Source organism: Pecten maximus, chromosome 5 (genome assembly GCF_902652985.1).
Source record: "Pecten maximus chromosome 5, xPecMax1.1, whole genome shotgun sequence".
Classification (NCBI taxonomy): domain Eukaryota; kingdom Metazoa; phylum Mollusca; class Bivalvia; order Pectinida; family Pectinidae; genus Pecten; species Pecten maximus.
The window spans coordinates 32,281,666-32,301,292 of NC_047019.1; the positions used below are offsets into that span (position 1 = coordinate 32,281,666).

The following is a 19,627-nucleotide window of genomic DNA, read 5'->3' on the forward strand; positions in this document are numbered from 1 at the left end:
CAAGGATTGACAGGACCAAACCTGGCCACATTCTGGGTCGAGCTGATCAAAGAACGGATATTGTTGTGGGTGAAAGAGCGATGAATCCAGTGTCATGTGCCATACTGAGACTTCTAACTCACGTCTCAATGCTTTTGGGGACCAATGAAAATCCTCAGGTACTCAGAGACTTAATATGTTGTCTGAAAAGATTGATTCCGTTGTTTAATTTTAATTACACATAAGCTTGGTAAAGGGATGAAATCTTAAAAAACAATTCTTGCAAGTTTATATTCTGATAGGTAAATATTGCAATTCCTGTATCCAGAGTGTTTTAACATCACTAATTATTAATGAATTGACCAATATGTACCTTTTTTATCAAGTTAATGTAACAACTCTCTCATTGCATGACTATGTTGATAGGTGATCTGCAGCATGATACAACCAAACATTGGGGATCATATGTTGGTCGAGTTTCTATTAAACCACATCAAGCTGGACATAGCCAGCCTACAACGATTGACGGGGCGAAGTGTGGATGATGTTCTTCTACTGATGCACAAGGTCCTTTTCAGTCTAATTGAGACCTACAAAAGTGCAGGTTTGTCATTTGTATTAAACATATGATTTATGATATGTCTAACTTGACCATATCAATGATGTAATGAGGATTTCATCCTCCTGGTGACAAATCTAGTGTTGGGGCCCAACGAGGGAAATAAAAGTAAATCTCAAAATTTCTTCTACCACACAGACACACAAAAGTTTTAACCAAATTTGGTCTGGAGTAATATTGAATAAAGGGAACTTGTATCAATGATCCCCTGGCCCTGCTGAGACAGAGGGTAGGGCCCAATATGGGAAACAAAAACAAAACGTTCCTAATACATAGACTGAAGTAATCTGTGTGTTAATTGTGTCTATATTTCAGGAGCACTGAATGCAGACATACTTACATTGATCACAAAGGACGCAAGAAATCAGTGGGAGAAATTGTTTTGTAAACACTGTCTATCACCATTGTTACAGGTAAGAGTTTAGGTAGATGATGTCACCATTGTTACAGGTAAGAGTTTAGGTAGATGATGTCACCATTGTTACAGTTAGGTGTTTAGGTAGACAATGTCACCATTGTTACAGGTAGGGGTTTAGGTAGATAATGTCACCATTGTTACAGGTAGGTGTTTATGTAGATGATGTCACCATTGTTACAGGTAGGGGTTTAGGTAGATGATGTCACCATTGTTAGGGCCCCGCATCGAGAGATGCGGGTGCCCTATAGTAATCAGGTTGTCCGTCTGTCTGTCCGTCCGTCTGTCCGTTTTTTTTCTTCTGCACAAAAATGATTGAAGGAGATAAAGGATTTATATCAAATTGGAACTGATGATTCCTCATGCATCCTAGATCAGATGTGTAGTATTTCATGCAAATCGGATTCAAAATGGCTGTTAGGCGGCCATATTGGATTTTAACATTAACATGAAAATACTGGATCTTTGTTGTTTTTAACTGTTCACTATTCGATTATGCAAAGTTGTCAAGAAATAAACCAAGAGTTAACTGACAGAATGATCAAACTCATAGTTCAAGGTCACAAGTTCAAAGGTCAACGGTCAAGGTCATCCTGGGTCGGCTTCAAAATGCCAGGTAATCGACCCTTTTGGATTTTAGCAGTCAAAACAATTTTGACATTTTCTTATCAATGAATGATCTTGTTCTCAATTGGAAACTTTGATTGCTTCAACAATTTAAATTCGTTTGAAGGATTTAAAAGGTCTAAAATTGTCATTTACTTTTTTTTTTAGAAAAGGAATGTATAATCCTATCATTATTCAAAAGGCTTTATTCAGCACAAATCATCTAATAACATGAAATGTTTGTGCTTACTTAGTTTTCCGACGTGATATCACCATCAACTGCTCCTATACTAATAACCTAAGTTGAATATAATATTATATAACTTATTGTAGTTTGTACTAATAACCTGGTTAATTATATAAATTTCCCATTGAAGTTTGTACTTATAACCTGGTTAATCTTATAACCTGATTGATTTTAATTTGTAGCAATAACCAGGTTAACTGTAATTTTGTTTAATAAATAACCTGGTTTATTAAGGCCCCGTATCGAAGATGTGGTGCCCTATAGTAATCAGGTTGTCTGTCTGTCTGTCCGTCCGTCTGTCCGTTTTTTTCTTTTGCGCCAAATTATTGACAAGAGTTGAAGGATTTCGGTGAAAATTGGTACCACTTACAAAACCGTCTGTTGCCATGGTAACAAATGGAGGTTTCTGATTGGTTGAAATTTCTATATTGTTCGATTTCGGTGAAAATTGGTACATAGTGGTTTTTAGGGAAGCCAAACACAATGGTACCACTTATGAAACCGTCTGTTGCCATGGTAACAAATGGAGGTTTCTGATTGGTTGAAATTATTGGGAATTTTCGAGTTGATTTTGGGGAAAAAATCAGGCTAAAAGGCATTGAGAATGGGGTCGTTTGGCGCACCCAGTTATATAGGCAGCAAAAACACTGACAATAATTATTACATTTACCCTGAAGGGTCAGACACATAGCGGGGCCCTTTCTGACGTGTCAGTGTTCTAGTTACAGGTAGGTGTTAAGGTAGACAATGTCACCATTGTTACAGGTAGGAGTTTAGGTAGACAATGTCACCATTGTTACAGGTAGGGGTTAAGGTAGACAATGCCACCATTGTTACAGGTAGGGGTTAAGGTAGACAATGTCACCATTGTTACAGGTAGGGGTTTAGGTAGACAATGTTACCATTGTTACAGGTAGGGGTTAAGGTAGACAATGTCACCATTGTTACAGGTATGGGTTTAGGTAGACAATGTCACCATTGTTACAGGTAGGAGTTTAGGTAGACAATGTCACCATTGTTACAGGTAGGGGTTTAGGTAGATAATGTCACCATTGTTACAGGTAGGGGTTTAGGTAGATGATGTCACCATTGTTACAGGTATGGGTTTAGGTAGACAATGTCACCATTGTTACAGGTATGCGTTAAGGTAGACAATGTCACCATTGTTACAGGTAGGAGTTTAGGTAGATGATGTCACAATTGTTACAGATAGGGGTTTAGGTAGACAATGTCACCATTGTTACAGGTAGGGGTTTAGGTAGACAATGTTACCATTGTTACAGGTAGGGGTTTAGGTAGACAATGTCACCATTGTTACAGGTAGGGGTTTAGGTAGATGATGTCACCATTGTTACAGGTAGGAGTTTAGGTAGACAATGTCACCATTGTTACAGGTATGGGTTTACGTAGACAATGTCACCATTGTTACAGGTAGGGGTTTAGGTAGATAATGTCACCATTGTTACAGGTAGGGGTTTAGGTATATAATGTCATCATTGTTACAGGTAGGAGTTTAGGTAGACAATGCCACCATTGTTACAGGTAGGTGTTAAGGTAGACAATGTCACCAGTGTTACAGGTATGGGTTTAGGTAGACAATGTCACCATTGTTACAGGTAGGGGTTTAGGTAGACAATGTCACCATTGTTACAGGTAGAGGTTTAGGTAGACAATGTCACCATTGTTACAGGTAGGGGTTTAGGTAGATGATGTCACCATTGTTACAGAAAGAAGTTTAGGTAGACAATGTCACCATTGTTACAGGTAGGGGTTTAGGTAGACAATGTCACCATTGCTACAGGTAGGGGTTTAGGTAGACAATGTCACCATTGTTACAGGTATGGGTTTAGGTAGACAATGTCACCATTGTTACAGGTATGGGTTTAGGTAGACAATGTCACCATTGTTACAGGTAGGGGTTTAGGTAGACAATGTCACCATTGTTACAGGTATGGGTTTAGGTAGACAATGTCACCATTGTTACAGGTAGGGGTTTAGGTAGACAATGTCACCATTGTTACAGGTAGGGGTTTAGGTAGACAATGTCACCATTGTTACAGGTAGGGGTTTAGGTAGACAATGTCACCATTGTTACAGGTAGGGGTTTAGGTAGACAATGTCACCATTGTTACAGGTAGGGGTTTAGGTAGACAATGTCACCATTGTTACAGGTAGGGGTTTAGGTAGACAATGTCACCATTGTTACAGGTAGGGTTTAGGTAGACAATGTCACCATTGTTACAGGTATGGGTTTAGGTAGACAATGTCACCATTGTTACAGGTAGGGGTTTAGGTAGACAATGTCACCATTGTTACAGGTAGGGGTTTAGGTAGACAATGTCACCATTGTTACAGGTAGGGGTTTAGGTAGACAATGTCACCATTGTTACAGGTAGGGGTTTAGGTAGACAATGTCACCATTGTTACAGGTATGGGTTTAGGTAGACAATGTCACCATTGTTACAGGTAGGGGTTAAGGTAGACAATGTCACCATTGTTACAGGTAGGGGTTTAGGTAGACAATGTCACCATTGTTACAGGTATGGGTTTAGGTAGACAATGTCACCATTGTTACAGGTAGGGGTTTAGGTAGACAATGTCACCATTGTTACAGGTAGAGGTTTAGGTAGACAATGTCACCATTGTTACAGGTAGGGGTTTAGGTAGACAATGTCACCATTGTTACAGGTATGGGTTTAGGTAGACAATGTCACCATTGTTACAGGTAGGGGTTTAGGTAGACAATGTCACCATTGTTACAGGTAGGGGTTTAGGTAGACAATGTCACCATTGTTACAGGTAGGGGTTTAGGTAGACAATGTCACCATTGTTACAGGTAGGGGTTTAGGTAGACAATGTCACCATTGTTACAGGTAGGGGTTTAGGTAGACAATGTCACCATTGTTACAGGTAGGGGTTTAGGTAGACAATGTCACCATTGTTACAGGTATGGGTTTAGGTAGACAATGTCACCATTGTTACAGGTATGGGTTTAGGTAGACAATGTCACCATTGTTACAGGTAGGGGTTTAGGTAGACAATGTCACCATTGTTACAGGTAGGGGTTTAGGTAGACAATGTCACCATTGTTACAGGTATGGGTTTAGGTAGACAATGTCACCATTGTTACAGGTAGGGGTTTAGGTAGACAATGTCACCATTGTTACAGGTAGGGGTTTAGGTAGACAATGTCACCATTGTTACAGGTAGGGGTTTAGGTAGACAATGTCACCATTGTTACAGGTAGGGGTTTAGGTAGACAATGTCACCATTGTTACAGGTAGGAGTTTAGGTAGACAATGTCACCATTGTTACAGGTAGGGGTTTAGGTAGACAATGTCACCATTGTTACAGGTAGGGGTTTAGGTAGACAATGTCACCATTGTTACAGGTAGGGGTTTAGGTAGACAATGTCACCATTGTTACAGGTAGGGGTTTAGGTAGACAATGTCACCATTGTTACAGGTAGGGGTTTAGGTAGACAATGTCACCATTGTTACAGGTAGGAGTTTAGGTAGACAATGTCACCATTGTTACAGGTAGGGTTTGGTAGACAATGTCACCATTGTTACAGGTAGGGGTTTAGGTAGACAATGTCACCATTGTTACAGGTAGGGGTTAGGTAGACAATGTCACCATTGTTACAGGTATGGGTTTAGGTAGACAATGTCACCATTGTTACAAATAGAGGTTTAGGTAGATGATGTCACCATTGTTACAGGTATGAGTTTAGGTAGACAATGTCACCATTGTTACAGGTATGGTTTGGTAGACAATGTCACCATTGTTACAGGTATGCGTTAAGGTAGACAATGTCACCATTGTTACAGGTAGGGGTTTAGGTAGACAATGTCACCATTGTTACAGGTATGGGTTTAGGTAGACAATGTCACCATTGTTACAGGTAGGAGTTTAGGTAGACAATGTCACCATTGTTACAGGTAGGGGTTTAGGTAGACAATGTCACCATTGTTACAGGTAGGAGTTTAGGTAGACAATGTCACCATTGTTACAGGTAGGGGTTTAGGTAGACAATGTCACCATTGTTACAGGTAGGGGTTTAGGTAGACAATGTCACCATTGTTACAGGTATGGGTTTAGGTAGACAATGTCACCATTGTTACAGGTATGGGTTTAGGTAGACAATGTCACCATTGTTACAGGTAGGGGTTTAGGTAGACAATGTCACCATTGTTACAGGTAGGGGTTTAGGTAGACAATGTCACCATTGTTACAGGTAGGGGTTTAGGTAGACAATGTCACCATTGTTACAGGTATGGGTTTAGGTAGACAATGTCACCATTGTTACAGGTAGGGGTTTAGGTAGACAATGTCACCATTGTTACAGGTATGGGTTTAGGTAGACAATGTCACCATTGTTACAGGTAGGGGTTTAGGTAGACAATGTCACCATTGTTACAGGTATGGGTTTAGGTAGACAATGTCACCATTGTTACAGGTAGGGGTTAGGTAGACAATGTCACCATTGTTACAAATAGGGGTTTAGGTAGATGATGTCACCATTGTTACAGGTAGGAGTTTAGGTAGACAATGTCACCCTTGTTACAGGTATGGGTTTAGGTAGACAATGTCACCATTGTTACAGGTAGGGTTTAGGTAGACAATGTCACCATTGTTACAGGTAGGGGTTTAGGTAGACAATGTCACCATTGTTACAGGTAGGGGTTTAGGTAGACAATGTCACCATTGTTACAGGTAGGGGTTTAGGTAGACAATGTCACCATTGTTACAGGTATGGGTTTAGGTAGACAATGTCACCATTGTTACAGGTAGGAGGTTTAGGTAGACAATGTCACCATTGTTACAGGTAGGGGTTTAGGTAGACAATGTCACCATTGTTACAGGTAGGGGTTTAGGTAGACAATGTCACCATTGTTACAGGTAGGGGTTTAGGTAGACAATGTCACCATTGTTACAGGTATGGGTTTAGGTAGACAATGTCACCATTGTTACAGGTATGGGTTTAGGTAGACAATGTCACCATTGTTACAGGTAGGGGTTTAGGTAGACAATGTCACCATTGTTACAGGTAGGGGTTAGGTAGACAATGTCACCATTGTTACAGGTAGGGGTTTAGGTAGACAATGTCACCATTGTTACAGGTAGGGTTTAGGTAGACAATGTCACCATTGTTACAGGTAGGAGTTTAGGTAGACAATGTCACCATTGTTACAGGTAGGGGTTTAGGTAGACAATGTCACCATTGTTACAGGTAGGGGTTTAGGTAGACAATGTCACCATTGTTACAGGTAGGGGTTTAGGTAGACAATGTCACCATTGTTACAGGTAGGGGTTTAGGTAGACAATGTCACCATTGTTACAGGTATGGGTTTAGGTAGACAATGTCACCATTGTTACAGGTAGGGGTTAGGTAGACAATGTCACCATTGTTACAGGTAGGGGTTTAGGTAGATAATGTCACCATTGTTACAGGTAGGGGTTTAGGTAGACAATGTCACCATTGTTACAGGTATGGGTTTAGGTAGACAATGTCACCATTGTTACAGGTAGGGGTTAGGTAGACAATGTCACCATTGTTACAGGTAGGGGTTTAGGTAGACAATGTCACCATTGTTACAGGTAGGGGTTTAGGTAGACAATGTCACCATTGTTACAGGTAGGGGTTTAGGTAGACAATGTCACCATTGTTACAGGTATGGGTTTAGGTAGACAATGTCACCATTGTTACAGGTAGAGGTTTAGGTAGATGATGTCACCATTGTTACAGGTAGGGAGTTTAGGTAGACAATGTCACCATTGTTACAGGTATGGTTTGGTAGACAATGTCACCATTGTTACAGGTAGGGGTTAGGTAGCAATGTCACCATTGTGGGTTTGGGGTAGACATAGTCACCATTGTTACAGGTAGGGGTTTAGGTAGACAATGTCACCATTGTTACAGGTAGGGGTTTAGGTAGACAATGTCACCATTGTTACAGGTAGGGGTTTAGGTAGACAATGTCACCAGTGTTACAGGTAGGGGTTAAGGTAGACAATGTCACCATTGTTACAGGTAGGGGTTTAGGTAGACAATGTCACCATTGTTACAGGTAGGGGTTTAGGTAGACAATGTCACCATTGTTACAGGTAGGGGTTTAGGTAGACAATGTCACCATTGTTACAGGTAGGAGTTTAGGTAGACAATGTCACATTGTTACAGGTAGAGGGTTTAGGTAGACAATGTCACCATTGTTACAGGTATGGGTTTAGGTATAATGTCACCATTGTTACAGGTAGGGGTTTGGTAGACAATGTCACCATTGTTACAGGTATGGGGTGTTAGGTAGACAATGTCACCATTGTTACAGGTATGGGTTTAGGTAGACAATGTCACCATTGTTACAGGTAGGGGTTTAGGTAGACAATGTCACCATTGTTACAGGTAGGGGTTTAGGTAGACAATGTTACCATTGTTACAGGTAGGGTTTAGGTAGACAATGTCACCATTGTTACAGGTAGGGGTTTAGGTAGACAATGTCACCATTGTTACAGGTAGGGGTTTAGGTAGACAATGTCACCATTGTTACAGGTAGGGGTTTAGGTAGACAATGTCACCATTGTTACAGGTAGGAGTTTAGGTAGACAATGTCACCATTGTTACAGGTATGGGTTTAGGTAGACAATGTCACCATTGTTACAGGTAGGAGTTTAGGTAGACAATGTCACCATTGTTACAGGTAGGGGTTTAGGTAGACAATGTCACCATTGTTACAGGTAGGGGTTTAGGTAGACAATGTCACCATTGTTACAGGTAGGGGTTTAGGTAGACAATGTCACCATTGTTACAGGTAGGGGTTAGGTAGACAATGTCACCATTGTTACAGGTAGGGGTTACAAATAGAGGTTTAGGTAGATGATGTCACCATTGTTACAGGTATGAGTTTAGGTAGACAATGTCACCATTGTTACAAGGTAGGGGTTTAGGTAGACATGTCACCATTGTTACAGGTAGAAGTTTAGGTAGACAATGTCACCATTGTTACAGGTATGGGTTTAGGTAGACAATGTCACCATTGTTACAGGTAGGGTTTAGGTAGACAGATGTCACCATTGTTACAGGTAGGGGTTAAGGTAGACAATGTCACCATTGTTACAGGTATGGGGTTTAGGTAGACAATGTCACCATTGTTACAGGTAGAGGTTTAGGTAGACAATGTCACCATTGTTACAGGTAGGGGTTTAGGTAGACAATGTCACCATTGTTACAGGTAGAAGTTTAGGTAGACAATGTCACCATTGTTACAGGTAGGGGTTAAGGTAGACAATGTCACCATTGTTACAGGTAGGGGTTAGGTAGACAATGTCACCATTGTTACAGGTATGGGTTTAGGTAGACAATGTCACCATTGTTACAGGTATGGGTTTAGGTAGACAATGTCACCATTGTTACAAGTAGGGGTTTAGGTAGATGATGTCACCATTGTTACAGGTAGGGGTTTAGGTAGACAATGTCACCATTGTTACAGGTAGGGGGTTAAGGTAGACAATGTCACCATTGTTACAGGTAGGGGTTTAGGTAGACAATGTCACCATTGTTACAGGTAGGGGTTTAGGTAGACAATGTCACCATTGTTACAGGTATGGGTTTAGGTAGACAATGTCACCATTGTTACAGGTATGGGTTTAGGTAGACAATGTCACCATTGTTACAGTAGGGGTTTAGGTAGACAATGTCACCATTGTTACAGGTATAGGGTTTAGGTAGACAATGTCACCATTGTTACAGGTATGGGGTTAGGTAGACAATGTCACCATTGTTACAGGTATGGGTGTTGGGTAGACAATGTCACCATTGTTACAGGTAGGGGTTTAGGTAGACAATGTCACCATTGTTATATAGGTATGGGTTTAGGTAGACAATGTCACCATTGTTACAGGTAGGGGTTTAGGTAGACAATGTCACCATTGTTACAGGTAGGGGTTTAGGTAGACAATGTCACCATTGTTACAGGTATGGGTTTAGGTAGACAATGTCACCATTGTTACAGGTAGAAGTTTAGGTAGACAATGTCACCATTGTTACAGGTATGGGTTTAGGTAGACAATGTCACCATTGTTACAGGTATGGGGTTAGGTAGACAATGTCACCATTGTTACAGGTAGGGTTAGGTAGACAATGTCACCATTGTTACAGGTATGGGTTTAGGTAGACAATGTCACCATTGTTACAGGTATGGGTTTAGGTAGACAATGTCACCATTGTTACAGGTATGGTTTAGGTAGACAATGTCACCATTGTTACAGGTATGGGTTTAGGTAGACAATGTCACCATTGTTACAGGTAGGGGTTTAGGTAGACAATGTCACCATTGTTACAGGTATGGGTTTAGGTAGACAATGTCACCATTGTTACAGGTATGGGTTTAGGTAGACAATGTCACCATTGTTACAGGTAGGGGTTTAGGTAGACAATGTCACCATGGTTAGGTAGACAATGTCACCATTGTTACAGGTATGGGTTTAGGTAGACAATGTCACCATTGTTACAGGTAGGGGTTTAGGTAGACAATGTCACCATTGTTACAGGTAGGGGTTTAGGTAGACAATGTCACCATTGTTACAGGTATGGGTTTAGGTAGACAATGTCACCATTGTTACAGGTAGGGGTTTAGGTAGACAATGTCACCATTGTTACAGGTAGGGGTTTAGGTAGACAATGTCACCATTGTTACAGGTAGGGGTTTAGGTAGACAATGTCACCATTGTTACAGGTATGGGTTTAGGTAGACAATGTCACCATTGTTACAGGTAGAAGTTTAGGTAGACAATGTCACCATTGTTACAGATATGGGTTAGGGTAGACAATGGTCACCATTGTTACAGGTAGAGGGTTTAGGTAGACAATGTCACCATTGTTACAGGTATGGGTTTGGTAGACAATGTCGCCATTGTTACAGGTAGGGGTTTAGGTAGACAATGTCACCATTGTTACAGGTATGGTTTAGGTAGACAATGTCACCATTGTTACAGGTAGGGGTTTAGGTAGACAATGTCACCATTGTTACAGGTAGGGGTTTAGGTAGACAATGTCACCATTGTTACAGGTAGGGGTTTAGGTAGACAATGTCACCATTGTTACAGGTAGGGGTTTAGGTAGACAGGTCACCATTGTTACAGGTAGGGTTTAGGTAGACAATGTCACCATTGTTACAGGTAAGAGTTTAGGTAGACAATGTCACCCTTGTTACAGGTAGGGGGTTAGGTAGACAATGTCACCATTGTTACAGGTAGGGGTTTAGGTAGACAATGTCACCATTGTTACAGGTATGGGTTTAGGTAGACAATGTCACCATTGTTACAGGTATGGGTTTAGGTAGACAATGTCACCATTGTTACAGGTAGGGGTTTAGGTAGACAATGTCACCATTGTTACAGATAGGGGTTTAGGTAGACAATGTTACCATTGTTACAGGTAGAAGTTTAGGTAGACAATGTCACCATTGTTACATGTAGGGGTTAAGGTAGACAATGTCACCATTGTTACAGGTATTGGTTGACGTAGACAGGGGTTTAGGTAGACAATGTCACCAAGGTAGACAATGTCACCATTGTTACAGGTATGGGTTTAGGTAGACAATGTCACCATTGTTACAAATAGAGGGTTTAGGTAGACAATGTCACCATTGTTACAGGTATGAGTTTAGGTAGACAATGTCACCATTGTTACAGGTATGGGTTTGGTAGACAATGTCACCATTGTTACAGGTATGCGTTAAGGTAGACAATGTCACCATTGTTACAGGTAGGAGTTTAGGTAGATGATGTCACCATTGTTACAGGTATGGGTTTAGGTAGACAATGTCACCATTGTTACAGGTAAGAGTTTAGGTAGACAATGTCACCATTGTTACAAGGTAGGGGGTTTAGGTAGATCAATGTCACCATTGTTACAGGTAGGGGTTTAGGTAGACAATGTCACCATTGTTACAGGTATGGGTTTAGGTAGACAATGTCACCATTGTTACAGGTAGGGTTTAGGTAGACAATGTCACCATTGTTACAGGTAGGGGTTTAGGTAGACAATGTCACCATTGTTACAGGTATGGGTTTAGGTAGACAATGTCACCATTGTTACAGGTAGGGGTTTAGGTAGACAATGTCACCATTGTTACAGGTAGGGGTTAGGTAGACAATGTCACCATTGTTACAGGTAGGGGTTTAGGTAGACAATGTCACCATTGTTACAGGTATGGGTTTAGGTAGACAATGTCACCATTGTTACAGGTAGGGGTTTAGGTAGACAATGTCACCATTGTTACAGGTAGGGGTTTAGGTAGACAATGTCACCATTGTTACAGGTAGGGGTTTAGGTAGACAATGTCACCATTGTTACAGGTAGGAGGTTTAGGTAGACAATGTCACCATTGTTACAGGTAGGGGTTTAGGTAGACAATGTCACCATTGTTACAGGTAGGGGTTAAGGTAGACAATGTCACCATTGTTACAGGTATGGGTTTAGGTAGACAATGTCACCATTGTTACAGGTAGGGTTTAGGTAGACAATGTCACCATTGTTACAGGTAGGGGTTTAGGTAGATCAATGTCACCATTGTTACAGGTATGGGTTTAGGTAGACAATGTCACCATTGTTACAGGTAGGGGTTAGGTAGACAATGTCACCATTGTTACAGGTAGGGGTTAGGTAGATGATGTCACCATTGTTACAGGTAGGGGTTTAGGTAGACAATGTCACCATTGTTACAGGTAGGGGGTTTAGGTAGACAATGTCACCATTGTTACAGGTAGAAGTTTAGGTAGACAATGTCACCATTGTTACAGGTAGGGTTTAGGTAGACAATGTCACCATTGTTACAGGTAGGGGTTTAGGTAGACAATGTCACCATTGTTACAGGTATGGGTTTAGGTAGACAATGTCACCATTGTTACAGGTATGGGGTTTAGGTAGACAATGTCACCATTGTTACAGGTAGGGGTTTAGGTAGACAATGTCACCATTGTTACAAGGTAGAGGTTAGGTAGACAATGTTACCATTGTTACAGGTAGGGGTTTAGGTAGACAATGTCACCATTGTTACAGGTATGGGTTTAGGTAGACAATGTCACCATTGTTACAGGTAGGAGTTTAGGTAGACAATGTCACCATTGTTACAGGTAGGGGTTTAGGTAGACAATGTCACCATTGTTACAGGTAGGGGTTTAGGTAGACAATGTCACCATTGTTACAGGTAGGGGTTAGGTAGACAATGTCACCATTGTTACAGGTAGGGGTTTAGGTAGACAATGTCACCATTGTTACAGGTATGGGTTTAGGTAGACAATGTCACCATTGTTACAGGTATGGGTTTAGGTAGACAATGTCACCATTGTTACAGGTAGGGGTTTAGGTAGACAATGTCACCATTGTTACAGGTAGGGGTTTAGGTAGACAATGTCACCATTGTTACAGGTAGGGGTTTAGGTAGACAATGTCACCATTGTTACAGGTAGGGGTTTAGGTAGACAATGTCACCATTGTTACAGGTAGGGGTTTAGGTAGACAATGTCACATTGGTTACAGGTATGGGTTTAGGTAGACAATGTCACCATTGTTACAGGTAGGGGTTTAGGTAGACAATGTCACCATTGTTACAGGTAGGGGTTTAGGTAGACAATGTCACCATTGTTACAGGTAAAAGTTTAGGTAGACAATGTCACCATTGTTACAGGTATGGGTTTAGGTAGAAAATGTCACCATTGTTACAGGTATGGGTTTAGGTAGACGATTGTCACCATTGTTACAGTGTAGGGGTTTAGGTAGATCAATGTTCACCATTGTTACAGGTAGGGGTTTAGGTAGACAATGTCACCATTGTTACAGGTAGGGGTTTAGGTAGACAATGTCCACCATTGTTACAGGTAGAGGAGTTTAGGTAGACAATGTCACCATTGTTACAAGGTAGAAGGTTTAGGTAGACAATGTCACCATTGTTACAGGTAGAGTTTAGGTAGACAATGTCACCATTGTTACAGGTAGGGGTTTAGGTAGACAATGTCACCATTGTTACAGGTAGGGTTTAGGTAGACAATGTCACCATTGTTACAGGTAGGGGTTTAGGTAGACAATGTCACCATTGTTACAGGTAGGGGTTTAGGTAGACAATGTCACCATTGTTACAGGTAGGGGTTAGGTAGACAATGTCACCATTGTTACAGGTAGGGGTTTAGGTAGACAATGTCACCATTGTTACAGGTAGGGGTTTAGGTAGACAATGTCACCATTGTTACAGGTAGGGGTTTAGGTAGACAATGTCACCATTGTTACAGGTAGGGGTTAGGTAGACAATGTCACCATTGTTACAGGTATGGTTTGGTAGACAATGTCACCATTGTTACAGGTATGCGTTAAGGTAGACAATGTCACCATTGTTACAGGTAGGAGTTTAGGTAGACAATGTCACAATTGTTACAGGTAGGGGTTTAGGTAGACAATGTCACCATTGTTACAGGTAGAAGTTTAGGTAGACAATGTCACCATTGTTACAGGTATGGGTTTAGGTAGACAATGTCACCATTGTTACAGGTAGGGGTTTAGGTAGACAATGTCACCATTGTTACAGGTATGGGTTTAGGTAGACAATGTCACCATTGTTACAGGTATGGGTTTAGGTATAATGTCACCATTGTTACAGGTATGGGTTTGGTAGACAATGTCGCCATTGTTACAGGTATGGGTTTAGGTAGACAATGTCACCATTGTTACAGGTAGGGGTTTAGGTAGACAATGTCACCATTGTTACAGGTAGGGGTTTAGGTAGACAATGTCACCATTGTTACAGGTAGGGGTTAGGTAGACAATGTCACCATTGTTACAGGTAGGAGTTTAGGTAGACAATGTCACCATTGTTACAGGTATGGGTTTAGGTAGACAATGTCACCATTGTTACAGGTATGGGTTTAGGTAGACAATGTCACCATTGTTACAGGTAGGGGTTTAGGTAGACAATGTCACCATTGTTACAGGTAGGGTTTAGGTAGACAATGTCACCATTGTTACAGGTATGGGTTTAGGTAGACAATGTCCCATTGTTACAGGTAGGGGTTTTAGGTAGACAATGTCACCATTGTTACAGGTAGGGTTTAGGGTAGACAATGTCACCATTGTTACAAGGTAGGGTTTAGGTAGATGAATGTCACCATTGTTACAGGTAGGGGGTTTAGGTAGACAATGTCACCATTGTTACAGGTAGGGGTTTAGGTAGACAATGTCACCATTGTTACAGGTATGGGTTTAGGTAGACAATGTCACCATTGTTACAGGTATGGAGTTTAGGTAGACAATGTCACCATTGTTACAGATAGGGATTTAGGTAGACAATGTCACCATTGTTACAGGTAGGGGTTTAGGTAGACAATGTCACCATTGTTACAGGTATGGGTTAGGTAGACAATGTCACCATTGTTACAGGTAGAGGTTTAGGTAGACAATGTCACCATTGTTACAGGTAGGGGTTTAGGTAGACAATGTCACCATTGTTACAGGTAGGGGTAAGTTTAGTTAGACAGATGGTCACCATTGTTTACGAGTAGGGGTTTAAGGGTAGACAATGTACCCATTGTTACAGGTATGGGTTAGGTAGACAATGTCACCATTGTTACAAATAGAGGTTTAGGTAGACAATGTCACCATTGTTACAGGTATGGGTTTAGGTAGACAATGTCACCATTGTTACAGGTATGGGTTTGGTAGACAATGTCACCATTGTTACAGGTATGGGTTTAGGTAGACAATGTCACCATTGTTACAGGTATGGGTTTGGTAGACAATGTCACCATTGTTACAGGTATGGGTTTAGGTATAATGTCACCATTGTTACAGGTATGGGTTTAGGTAGACAATGTCACCATTGTTACAGGTATGGGTTTAGGTAGACAATGTCACCATTGTTACAGGTAGGGGTTTAGGTAGACAATGTCACCATTGTTACAGGTATGGGTTTAGGTATAATGTCACCATTGTTACAGGTATGGGTTTGGTAGACAATATCGCCATTGTTACAGGTATGGGTTTAGGTAGACAATGTCACCATTGTTACAGGTAGGGGTTAAGGTAGACAATGTCACCATTGTTACAAATAGGGGTTTAGGTAGATGATGTCACCATTGTTACAGGTAGGAGTTTAGGTAGACAATGTCACCCTTGTTACTGGTAGGGGTTTAGGTAGATGATGTCACCATTGTTACAGGTATGGGTTTAGGTAGACAATGTCACCATTGTTACAGGTAGGGGTTTAGGTAGACAATGTCACCATTGTTACAGGTAGGGATTTAGGTAGATGATGTCACCATTGTTACAGGTAGGGGTTTAGGTAGACAATGTCACCATTGTTACAGGTATGGGTTTAGGTAGACAATGTCACCATTGTTACAGGTAGAAGTTTAGGTAGACAATGTCACCATTGTTACAGGTAGGGGTTTAGGTAGACAATGTCACCATTGTTACAGGTAGGGGTTTAGGTAGACAATGTCACCATTGTTACATGTAGGGGTTAAGGTAGACAATGCCACCATTGTTACAGGTATGTGTTTAGGTAGACAATGTCACCATTGTTACAGGTATGGGTTTAGGTAGACAATGTCACCATTGTTACAGGTAGGGGTTTAGGTAGACAATGTCACCATTGTTACAAATAGAGGTTAAGGTAGATGATGTCACCATTGTTACAGGTAGGGGTTTAAGTAGACAATGTCACCATTGTTACAGGTATGGGTTAAGGTAGATAATGTTACCATTGTTACAGGTAGAAGTTTAGGTAGACAATGTCACAATTGTTACAGATAGGGGTTTAGGTAGACAATGTCACCATTGTTACAGGTATGGGTTTAGGTAGACAATGTCACCATTGTTACAGGTATGGGTTTAGGTAGACAATGTCACCATTGTTACAGGTATGGGTTTAGGTAGACAATGTCACCATTGTTACAGGAAGGGGTTTAGGTAGACAATGTCACCATTGTTACAGGTATGGGTTTAGGTAGACAATGTCACCATTGTTACAGGTATGGGTTTAGGTAGACAATGTCACCATTGTTACAGGTATGGGTTTAGGTTTAGTTTAGTTGATTCAACTTGAAGCCTTACGGCTCATAAGTATAACATAGAAGCATCAACATACAGATATATACAATACGTAACTAATTGTTATAGAGGATGAACAAAACAGTAGGCGTAACTGGTGAAAAGCATCCGAAAACATTGATTTTAACAACAAAAACACAATCAGAGTATTCAGGGGGGTGGACAAAACAATAAACATAACTGGAGACAAGTACCTTAAGTCATTAATAAAAAGTAAATAATACAGTTTGTAAGAGTAGATAGATAGTAGTTACCAAACAATAGGTATAACTAATATAAGTATATAGGATTTTTCAAATGCAAATATATACTTCGTGAGAATAATTACATGATGAACAAACAATATATATAAAATAGATATAAATAGAGATAAGTAACTAACATCGTTAATACAACACTAAATACAAAGTGTACATAATTTAGATGAATAGTTAGGGTATGAACAAAAAATAGATATAGCTGGAGATAAACACGTACAAACGATATTGATCTATACTAAAGGTTGGAATCCCGACCGTAGTAACCAGCTTGACTGTAAATATTTTCCAAGATTACATAACTCTTTTTTATTGTGAACAGAAAGCAATTGGACAAGTTTAAAAGAAGACGGGTGATTCCAATAATATTTTTTAATGAATCTTTTCCGAATATCAACATATAGTGGACAAATAAGGATGAAATGGAATTCGTCCTCTACTTGGTTCTGGTTGCAATAACGACATAACCTATTTGACCTTGGAATATTACGATACCGGCCTTCTTCTATATAAAGCTTATGCAATGAAAGTCTCAATTTCGAAATAAGTTTACATGTCACCATTGTTACAGGTATGGGTTTAGGTAGACAATGTCACCATTGTTACAGGTAGGAGTTTAGGTAGACAATGTCACCATTGTTACAGGTAGGGGTTTAGGTAGATGATGTCACAATTGTTACAGGTAGGGGTTTAGGTAAATGATGTCACCATTGTTACAGGTATGGATTTAGGTAGATGATATCATCATTGTTACAGGTACAAAATTGCTGAATAAGATATTCTATTTTTAGTCCTGTGTGAAAATCAGAATTGTTGATAGGTGACATCTTGGATTATGACAGTTGAAAATTGTTATTGATACATGTCAGAAAGTTCTTTTATATCTTGTTTAGACTTCATAATTGTATGGGTGCCCCATGTTATAAAATTGATTAGAAAGGTAGAGGGGAAAGAAGGGGAAAGTAGACAGTCGATGGTTGATACCAACATCTCTCTGGGGCTTCTTATTTTACATGCATCTTTTTGCATGCTGTGCATTTCAGTTGTTACAATGTAACAAAAAATAGGCATCACTTTTAACATATCAGTAATTATTTTTTTTAATTTGACAGGATCTGGAAAAAACAATGAAATCATGCAACACACAACTGACACAGGACAAAAGACTGGGTAAGTGATATCTTATCAGAAATATATCTTATGGTTACATAATCCCAAGTTTAAATTAACAGTGTCCATTGTTTTAGTGTTGTAATAAAGGACTGGAAGCCTGAGGTGTTACTTTTCTGTAAGAATCCACATCAACATAAGAAGTTATGTCTATAGTGTCTCGGAAGTATAACCAATCCTATAGCTACTCGTAGAGAGTTTTTGAGTGGATATTGATGAGAAGACTTCAACATTGTATTCATATTCATTGCAAATTTAGAAATCCCTTACGCTTTCAGTAAATATATACACCCATTAAAAATTCAGCATTATCAAGCATGTTTATCAAGGGCTTGTTCTTCTATTTTTTAAATTTTTTTTTAATTATTTTTTTTTTGTTGTATATACAATGCATATATTTTGAGACTTCATCATTTTAGTAACTTTAGTCTGTGCTGGACAGTGAGACATATCTTTTCACAGAATCATATTTTTTCCAGTACATAATTGATGAGTATATAAGTCTTCATTTTGATCTACCACTGCATCATGTTACAGTTGAATGCATTTACAATTTTGACAAAATCAGACGGCCAAATTTTAATACTTAGTGGTATGTTGACAGGATTAGACTCCTGTATTTATACACCCACTGATTATACTGGATGTGATGTTGACAGGATCAGACCCCTGTATTTATACACCCCCTGTTTATACTTGATGTGATGTTGACAGGATCAGACTCCTGTATTTTATACACTCCCTGTTTATACTTGATGTGATGTTGACAGGATCAGACCCCTGTATTTATACACTCCCTGTTTATACTTGATGTGATGTTGACAGGATCAGACTCCTGTATTTATACACTCCCTGTTTATACTTGATGTGATGTTGACAGGATCAGACCCCTGTATTTATACACCCCATGTTTATACTTGATGTGATGTTGACAGGATCAGACTCCTGTATTTATACACCCCCTATTTATACCTGATGTGATGTTGACAGGATCAGACCCCTGTATTTATACACCCCCTGTTTATACTTGATGTGATGTTGACAGGATCAGACCCCTGTATTTATACACCCCATGTTTATACTTGATGTGATGTTGACAGGATCAGACCCCTGTATTTATACACCCCCTGTTTATACTTGATGTGATGTTCACAGGATCAGACCCCCTTCTGTGCCTCCTGTTTGAGATAGACACACCCCAGGAACAGGTTGCTGCTGCGACTCTACATGAAGTATC

At 40.1% G+C, this 19,627-nt stretch overlaps 1 protein-coding gene and 1 long non-coding RNA gene across 2 annotated transcripts in view; one reads left to right on the plus strand and one right to left on the minus strand.

Moving 5' to 3' along the window:
- Window positions 1-19,627, minus strand: part of LOC117328412 (E3 ubiquitin-protein ligase rnf213-alpha-like) — a 311,982-nt gene that overhangs the window by 9,367 nt on the left and 282,988 nt on the right. The window lies entirely within an intron of this gene.
- Window positions 15,206-19,627, plus strand: LOC117327811. Its single transcript, XR_004532733.1, has 3 exons — window positions 15,206-15,219; window positions 18,333-18,390; window positions 19,546-19,627. It is a non-coding gene; the product is annotated as an uncharacterized LOC117327811 (long non-coding RNA).